Source organism: Pecten maximus, chromosome 18, assembly GCF_902652985.1.
Source record: "Pecten maximus chromosome 18, xPecMax1.1, whole genome shotgun sequence".
Lineage (NCBI taxonomy): Eukaryota > Metazoa > Mollusca > Bivalvia > Pectinida > Pectinidae > Pecten > Pecten maximus.
Window position 1 is genome coordinate 16,578,977 of NC_047032.1, and position 10,759 is coordinate 16,589,735.

The following is a 10,759-nucleotide window of genomic DNA, read 5'->3' on the forward strand; positions in this document are numbered from 1 at the left end:
ACACCAGGCAAACACAACCACACACACACAAGGGACACACAAGCACAACACACAAGGTGACACACAAGCACACACACAGGACACACAAGCACACACACAATGTGACACGCAACCACACACACAAGGGACACACAACCACACACACAAGGGACACTCAACCACACAAACAGTTGACACGCAACCACACACACAAGTACACGAAACCACACACAATTTACACAACCACACACCAATTTACACACAACCACACACACAATTTACACACAACCACACACAATTTACACACAACCACACAAACAAATTACACTCAACCACACAAACAATTTACACTCAACCACACACACAATTTACACTCAACCACACCATTCAAACACAACCACACACACAATTTACACACAACCACACACACAATTTACACTCAACCACACACACACGGTACACCAACCACACACACAAGGGTACACGCAACCACACACAAGGGGACACAACCACACACACAAGGGACACACAACCACACACACAAGGGACACGCAACCACACAAACAAGGGACACGCAACCACACACAAGGTGAAACGCAACCAACACACACAAGGGACACGCAACCACCACACACAAGGGAAACACAACCACACGCACAAGGGACACGCAACCACACACACAAGGGACACGCAACCACACGCACAAGGACACGCAACCACACACACAAGGGACACCCAAGCACACACACAAGGGACACACAAACCACACACACAAGGGACACGCAACCAACACACACAAGTGACACGCAACCACACACAAGGGACACGCAACCACACCACACAAGGAACCAACCACACACAAGGGACACACAACCACACACACAAGGGACGGGACACACAAGCACACACAAGGGACACACAAGCACACACACAAGGGACACGCAACCACACACACAAGGGACCAACCACCACACACAAGGGACACGCAACCACACCAGGCAAACACAACCACACACCACAAGGGACACACAATGCACACACACAAGGGACACACAAGCACACACACCAAGGGACACACAAGCACCACACACAATGACACGCAACCACACTACACAAGGAACACAACCACACACACAAGGGACACTGCAACCACACAAACAGGGACACTGCAACCACACACACAAGTACACGCAACCACACACAAGGGACACAAACCACACACACAAGGTGACACACAACCACACACACCAATGGGTACACACAACCAACACAAGTGACACACAACCACACAAACAAAGACACTCAACCACACAAACAAGACACGTCAACCACACACACAATGACACGCAACCACACCATGCAAACACAACCACACACACAATTTGACACACAACCACACACACAAGTGACATCAACCACCACACAGTTGGACAGTCAACCAACACACACAAGGGACACGCAACCACACACAAGGGACACAACCACACACACAAAGGGACACACAACCACACACACAAGGGACACGCAACCACACAAACAAGGACACGCAACCACACACAAGGGAAACGCAACCACACACACAAGGGACACGCAAACCACACACAAGGGAAACACAACCACACGCACAAGTGACACGCAACCACACACACAAGGGACACGCAACCACACGCACAAGGGACACGCAACCACACACACAAGCACACCCAAGCACACAACAAGGACACACAACCACAACACAAGGGACACCAACCACACACACAAGGGACACGCAACCACACACAAGGGACACGCAACCACACACACAATGGACACGCAACCACACACAAGGACACACAACCACACACACAAGGACGGGACACACAATCACACCAAGGACACACAAGACACACACACAAGTTACACACAACCACACACACAATTTACACTCAACCACACACACAATTTACACTCAACCACACCATTCAAACACAACCACACACACAATTTACACACAATCACACACCACAAGTTGACAACCACACCACACACAATGACACACAATCACACACACAAGGTACACTCAAACCACACACACACAATGACACACAACCACACACACATTTGACACTCAACCACACAAAACAGTGGACACGCAACCACACACACAATTGACACGTCAAACCACACACATGGTACACAACACACACACAATTTACACACAACCACACACACACAAGTGTACACACAACCACACACAATTTACACACAACCACACACACAATTTACACTCAACCACACACACAATTTACACTCAACCACACACACAATTTACACTCAACCACACCATTCAAACACAACCACACACAACAGTGACACACAACCACACACACAATGGACACGCAACCACACACACAGGGACACGCAACCACACACACAATGGGACACGCAACCACACACAAGGGACACAAACCACACACACAAGACACACAACCCACACACACAAGTGGACACGCAACCACACAAACAAGGTACACGCAACCACACACCAAGGGGAAACGCAACCACACACACAAGGGAACGCAACCACACACAAGGGAAACACAACCACACGCACAATGGACACGCAACCACACACACAAGGGACACGCAACCACACGCACAAGGGACACGCAAGCTCACACACACACTAAGGCACACCCAAGCACACACACAAGGGACACACAACCACACAACAAGGGTACACGCAACCACACACACAATGGACACGCAACACACCACAAGGGACACGCAACCACACACACAAGGGACACGCAACCACACACAAGGAACACACAACCACACACAAGGGACGGGACACACAAGCACACACAAGGGACACACAAGCACACACACAAGGGACACGCAACCACCCACACAAGGGACACGCAACCACACACACGAAGGACACGCAACCACACCAGGGCAAACACCAACCACACACCACAAGGACATCACCAAGCCACACAACAAGGACACACAAGCACACATCACAAGGGACACACAAGCACAACCACAAGGGACACGCAACCACACACACAATGGACACACAACCACACACACAATGGACACGCAACCACACAAACAGTGTACACTCAACCACCACACACAAGGTACACGCAACCACACACAATTGGACACAACCCACACACACAATTGTACACACAACCACACACACACAATTTACACTCAACCACACAAACAATTTACACTCAACCACACACACAATTTACACTCAACCACACCATTCAAACACAACCACACACACAATTTACACACAACCACACACACAATTTACACTCAACCACACACACAGTTTACACTCAACCACACACACAATTTACACTCAACCACACACAATTTACACAACCACACACACAATTTACACACAACCACACACACAATTTACACTCAACCACACACACAATTTACACTCAACCACACACACAATTTACACACAACCACACACACAATTTACACTCAACATCGCTTCTGCATTCCTAAGTTGTTATTCAACTGTAAATAAAAATTTAACAGTGTTTTCCTACATTCTTACATTTAAATATTGCTTTATGTAACATCTAATAAAAAGGGATACTGATGAGTTCACTTCTTTTCCAAGCCTTGTTGATATGTTCCAGAAAACGTAGCTTTGGCTAGGTTAATTAACATACGAGTTAGACACTCATGTGTGAATGGATTTCAAATCTGAAAGGAAATAAATCATACCATACTGAATAAAATATGTTACGTAGTGCCAATATAAATGTGTTAAACTGTACACGGTTATTTCAAAACATGGATCACATATTTGATTTGTACGACCTTAAAATATACTATATTTCTGTAAGAATATTTTTTGGTTTTGTGTTTTGTGTGTTGAACATACCTTGAGATAACGCGGAGATGCATGATGACGACTTTAGAGTGCTGCCTCACCGAAGCATATTGCGGAAGACACCAGTGGCAGGAACACACCAACACGGTCACATTATACTGAAAAAGGACAAACCAGTTGACCCACTCCCAAACGCCCATGAGTACTAAGACCACAATTAGCTTCGCTATATGTTTCGTTGTAACATTAAAATTCATAATAAATTCCCAAAATCTCATATGCAATTTTCCATCTCACCTGGCCAAGACCAACATCTGAGAAGCAAAATATAAAAGTTTCAACCCAGCATGTTGGGCATTTTCTGAAGATAGCTGTCAAAATGTGTCACCAACGTGGATTATATACATCCGGGTCAGGGGTAGAGATCAAATCAGGATTCATCACACAGGGTCCTGGAGCACATAATAAATGATCAATATTATCATTTTACATCACAAAACCTAGATTGACATCTCTACTATAAATCCACATTAAATTCATCAACAAAAATCAAGTTCAAAGAGGCATTTGATTTGTTTTTCTGAAATACATACATTTTTGAGGGGACTTCATTCGTGGGGCCTGAACCCGGAAGTACTTAATTGTGGTCTCAGTCCATGAGCAATAAGCAGGACTAGTAACAAGTACCAATTTTAGGGACTCTAGTATGTGTCGGCCATGTTTCTAACAGGACCCAAATCCTTCCTCACGGGGCGAACGTTCAACTAATGGCTAAAAGTAAGGAAGTGTTAAGGGAGACGTAAGGAAAAGAAAATTGTTTTGAAATAGGAGAAAAGATAATACCTTAAATGCGTTTGTCTCTTAAGATCTTACCACGAGGAAAGCAGTTTGGGGGAAAATATCAATAATCCATTAATATTGGTAAATAAGTAGTATTTTTTAATATAAATGAATACTTAGTAGTAATTCATTGATACACAAAAATACATAACGTAACACAATATCACCAAACACTTCTGTTTTGGCTTTTCGTTAGTAAATTGGTTCTACGATTACAGGTCAAGGGATATCATTCTGATTTACTTGCATGCAAGTCTTTTTTTAAAAGAACTATACTACCAAAGGCAATCATCTGAAATATAATGTTGATCAGTCTACAATGAAACTGACACTCCTCTAAGATTATATTTTTAAATGTCATTTAAATGTTGAAAGAGGCGCCAAAATAATCTTACAATGCTTCATGTTCTAAAATATTTTTAACAAAACCCACACAATTTATCAGACTAAGAGAAACAATTTCAACAATAAGTTTATATCATATACAAGCCGATATCCCTCTAGATCTGTATCCACATGTTCCCTTCTCTACTTCACCTCACAAAATTTAATCATCTATCCAAGTATTACCTATTAAAGGTCAATCAGCATCTATCATAGGTCCTCTGGCTCTGGTGTAGTTTTATAGTTAACCAATTTATACTGATTGTTAATAAGAAATGTGGTAAGGTAATTTTTAATAAATTGTTAAGCTGTAATATCATGCATTGAAAATTCATTAGCAGTATGTTTCAAATTAAAATGGGTCTGTCTTTAAATTAGATTATGGAACATCTATAGCCATTTCAGATGTCTAATACGACAATGACCATGCTTTAGATTTAAGTTACATCATTCAACTGATGGATTCCTAAATATTGCTTTCGATTTTCGTCATCCATCTTATATACACTATATGTTAAGCAGTGACCCTATCTTGTTAACATTGTAAATAATATCTTAATCCACATATAACAATAGCATTGGTTTCCCTTCCATTTGTATCCTTTAGAGTTCCGTTTCAATAAAATTAAAAATATGCTCTTAGAATTGTACCCGCTGCCCCAACTGCATGAGCCGTAAGAGGTAACTTTTTGAACCTGTTCTTTTCGCTTCTTTCTCAACAACTTTCTACTTGCTAATGTCTCCCTTAACATCGCCTCGCTTCTGGTCTTTAGTTAATTAGCGTTCTCTCCTGTGGGGAAGGCTTAGGATTCTGCCCCCTGACCGAGACATACCGGAGTCTATAAAAATGGTAGTTATTGCTCCTGCTAAGTGTTGTCAGTACATAATGTGACAGGTTTTTTTTGTTTTGTTTTTTTTTGGGGGGGGGGGGGGGGGGGGGGGGGGGGGACTTGTTGGGTGTCTTCGACAGTATGCTTCAGTGAGACTGCACTATAAAGTCTGCACCGATTTCGCATTATCACAAGGGTACGAATATACTGCAGCCTCCTAATACACACACCGAGACTATCAAAAAGTACATGGAGGCCACGTGACCTGGAAGCTGCTGGCATTGGAGTTTCTTATTATTTCAAGATCTCTTGGGTAAATCTGACAGACGCGGTTCAGAAATATCTTGTTATTTAAAAACAAAATATCGTTGACGTATCTACCATTGAAATTGAAGCTTTCGACTACTTATGATTATATACACGATCAAAAATGGTGTAAATTATCTCCACCACCACGTGTTTTGTGGTAATGATTCTGCTTAGACGTTAATAAGTTTATTTACAAATACTGTATTTTCAATGCCTCGTATTTATGAAGAATTCAATAAAAAAGTGAGCTAGTGTGAGAGTTTTTGTCTGAGTAATATGTTTTATATGTGAAAATAAAACGATAAAAATCAAGACAAACAAGAAAAATCTTTAAAAATCTTTAAAAAAATAAACGGCATAGTTTTAATGCTGGTGGTTATAATGTAAAACTGCTGGTGAAATAAATTAACGACCCAATTAATAAATGCGCAGTTTCAGCACGGATAACAAAATTATATCAGTTTGAATAATTTTTGGTGATAATAAGACTGCATTTGAATCAGGAATATGATTTTATTATGTGTCATTTGAATAGATACATCCACTTATTCAGGTTGCATTCAATCTTAATTTTGTTTGGTCTTTAACTGCATATCTACATTTTGCATTTACCGCTACATTGACCAATCACATACTTCATCTTGACCAGTAACGCCACCTGTCGTATGAGGTTATCAGATATATGACCATACATGTTTATATATTACCTTTTACGAGCAGTTACCCTGTTATTGTTATGCTACGTGTAAACAATGACGATGGGGAAGCAGGAATGCTACTATCTAGCAAAGGATAAGATAAGAAGCATACGTTGAAATCATCACGCTTGTCATACAAATCCATTCCTGTTGGTAAATTTGGTAGGGGAAAATTGAAGTATCAATTGAAGAAGGGTACAGACTCTCGCGTAGCGATATGGTAGTCATGCCATCATCTTCGCTAGCCAAGGTGATCAGAAGAGTGAAGCGTAATGAGAAACTAGCGAACATGTCATCCAATTGGTTCTAGATAAACCTGTATCTTTTGAAAAGTACTTATATGTGCTGCATTCTTTTTAATTCAATTATTTATTGCTTTCGGCCTTACGGCCTATCAGTCACAAAAAATCAGTGTACATTAATTACAGCATAGCGTAAACAACAGCACATAACATATAGAGAATAAGACATCATAACATCAATAATTGGTTAAGCCATTGGTTTATTTCTTAATTTAGTAGCTTCATGTATGTATTTTCCTAGAGAACACAGTTCCTTTACATTTCCCACTCTTCATAACTGAATTGATTTAAATACATATGGGTTAATTTCAGTAATAACGTTAGGTTTACTTTTCCCTTTAATTTCCATATCTATTGCATTCAAGAATAAAGCGATACGCAAAGTCATTCAAGCATTAAAGCCCGGGTCAGTCACGTGACGACGGATGTCTCATGGTTTGTTTGTTTGTTGGATTACTCTAGTTCTTACTCAAATTATTTATTTGTAACTGTGTTCACAAAATTTGGTTGGAGGTAGTCCCAACAATTTGCTGCGTGAAGGCATAGTTTCTTGTGTGTAAACTTGAAAGCTCTTAACATGTGTTAAGGTAATGGTCTCGTGTGTTTGAACTTTCTTTAATTCTAAATATATCTACAACGTCTTTGTCATATTTACCAGAATTACATTACATTATATTCCAATTATATTTCATTATAGAAGCGCATGGTATGGATATGTTATTGTAAGAATAGCTTAGACGCGGATCCACTACCTAGAGAAACATTCGGATGAAGATAGAAGTTAATGTAAGCCTCAATCAATAGCATAAAATTACATGTCACTGTAGAACTGATAAATACATATAACATTTTGTCACGCGAACAAAATAAATCTCAAATTGAACACTAAAAAAAAATAGCCACCAAAAAGATAGATTCGATACATACGTCACGGATTTGGATCACGTTTATCTGAATTCTTAATTGCCACGCGGTGGTGTACAAAATCATTTTTTTTTATTGCTGTGTGCAGTTATCGTTCATGATAACCAGTTGCAAACTCCTGGAAGTATGACGATGTTTTTGTAAGAAAATTTCTAAAAAGCGCAATGCTTGTCATTGTTCGGATGCGCCCACCATGACGAGAACTCGTTATACCTTATTGGGTTATTTTTATACACCCCGTAATCCTACCGACTGATCCTTGGGGGAAATCTACACCTATTTAGATTCTAGTCACGTGACAAGCAGACGACAGGTTTTTAAAAGTGTACAGTGTTTCGTTAACATGCTGAACAAAAGCGGTCGTGTCGGTGGATGTGTATTATGAAAATAGCACCAATGGGTATTTAATTTGTGCTCTTTATTCTGACTGTGATGAAAATGTCAAAGTAAATATGTATGGCAGGCGGCCAAATTGACGACAAAATTACCACAAATTGCATAGAAGCCATGTCAGTAAATTGCGCTTATGTCGATGGGGTGACTATGAACTCTCGGTTGTGAGTAGTTGGCAGTAGTGTGATGTCTGTTTAGGATCCTACTAACATCACGGTATGTATATCAATATGTCACACCTCTTGGTCAGCCATTGACAAGTTTTACCTAACTTTTTACTTTGAAGACGTTAACACTTCCTTAAACCGGAAGGGATTAGTTTTGCTAATTTCAATTGCTGATTTTTGATAAAAATGCTACATGTACACATGATACAAAGATTCGTCATAATGTCTTATAAACATGTTACATCGAGGAGTGACATAGCACAGAGGTGGTTGATAATATATAGGGGTCTGTGTACATTCTATTTACATGTGCAAATTAATTCCCTTTCGTATTTTATAACAAGAGCCTTATATTACGTCAAATGTAAATTGCGTGTTCCTGTTTCTACACACAGGCACGTTCCAGTCGCCATGGAAATGGTTTCAAACTTGAATTAAATATATAGTTTGAATATTCTCTTTATTGCCTCCAAATATGGCGAGTACAAAGGAATGTAGAACATACGTACAAAGCCTTCTGTATAATTACATGAAAGATATTACATATATGCACTTTATGTGTATAAATTTGTATATAAATTGGAAATTAGAGTATACCTAGAAGGTTTATAAATTTATATACGCTATATATAATACTAATACATGAATATGTTTATTAAATATATCGATCCTAAATGCCCCTGTAAATTTTATGAACTCCAGCTTGTTTGTACTTAAGGAAGTCTGGAGGCGTGACTAAACTGCTACTTCATGAAAACCAAGTGACCCTGAAGTGTATCCCGCGCGTGTTCAGTTCTCATATTTATGACCCGATACAGGCTGCTGATAAGCTCGATCACTTTTCTAAATATCCCAGTGTCAAACTTTCAAACTAAACTGATTTGAAACACAACATTGTCCTATAAATAGTTTTGGTGGTGATGGCGAGTAACAAACACTCTTAGCCAATTCCGTCAATGTTCCGAGTCAAACCGAGTTTTCACGGAATTGGTCGATATGTTGGGTGTGTATGAACTTGAGCAAATGATGTCAACGACAAGCTAATATATCATAAATTTTCGTTATGCTATTTATTATTGTCCCGATATACAATGTTTTATTAAACATTTCGAAATCAGTAGATTTTCATTTTGTTAGGTATGCTGTGCATTCATCTTGTCAACCTGATATTTCTTAATGATTATTTGTTGTTAAGCTGCCCATGCTTAGAATGGGAGTATCGTTAGCTTAACCGTAGGTACAAGTATATCGGATACACATATTTTAAATGTATACATGACGTATGTTGGGATGGGTACTTGTGATAAGACTATGAGACGGAGATGGACACAGGTGAGTGATTTTGATTACAGGCGAGATGTTCAGTTACGACAGGTAGATATTACACAGGTAGATAATTGTCCGGGGTACGTGTATGAATTTGATACAGCTCACATATTTGTGTACTTGTAAACAACTCGACTCTGTGCAATGTATTGCTATTGTGTATTTTGTTTATGGTAACAAATCAGTTATAAAATGCACACAGTATATGCACAAATTCATCTGGATATAGTTGTCTAGAAAATACGTTTATATGACAGTTCTGCATTAATACATCACGCTCCATAGTCGTCCGAGTTTCATCTGACCTAAACGCTACACATTAAACATCTTTGAAAACCAATATTCTACGCAGTCGATTATACTGAAACTTAGTAATAAGCGGAGTCATATGTAGGCGATAAACCAGTAGCTAACTAAGACAATCATTGGCAATTGCCTGTCAAATGTCCAATATCGAGTAGTTGGGGTCAGAGGAAACCCGGGCTAAACGCTAGGACAGATCGATCGATGAGAAATAACTAAACGTCTTAATGTCAAAAGAGTATTAAGAACCGCGCCCACCGATAACACTTCCACTACAAAGACGATTTTCCGAATAGGCTTTATAACTGAGAATGAGCACGTGATCACTCCAAAATAGACTCAATCGAGACGTCCCCCTTCTTATCAAATCGGTGTCTACGCTGTGTTGGCATAACTTTCTTTGTGGAATGTGTTAATCTTTCAAAAGAATCTCAGCGTCGAGTTTATCTAG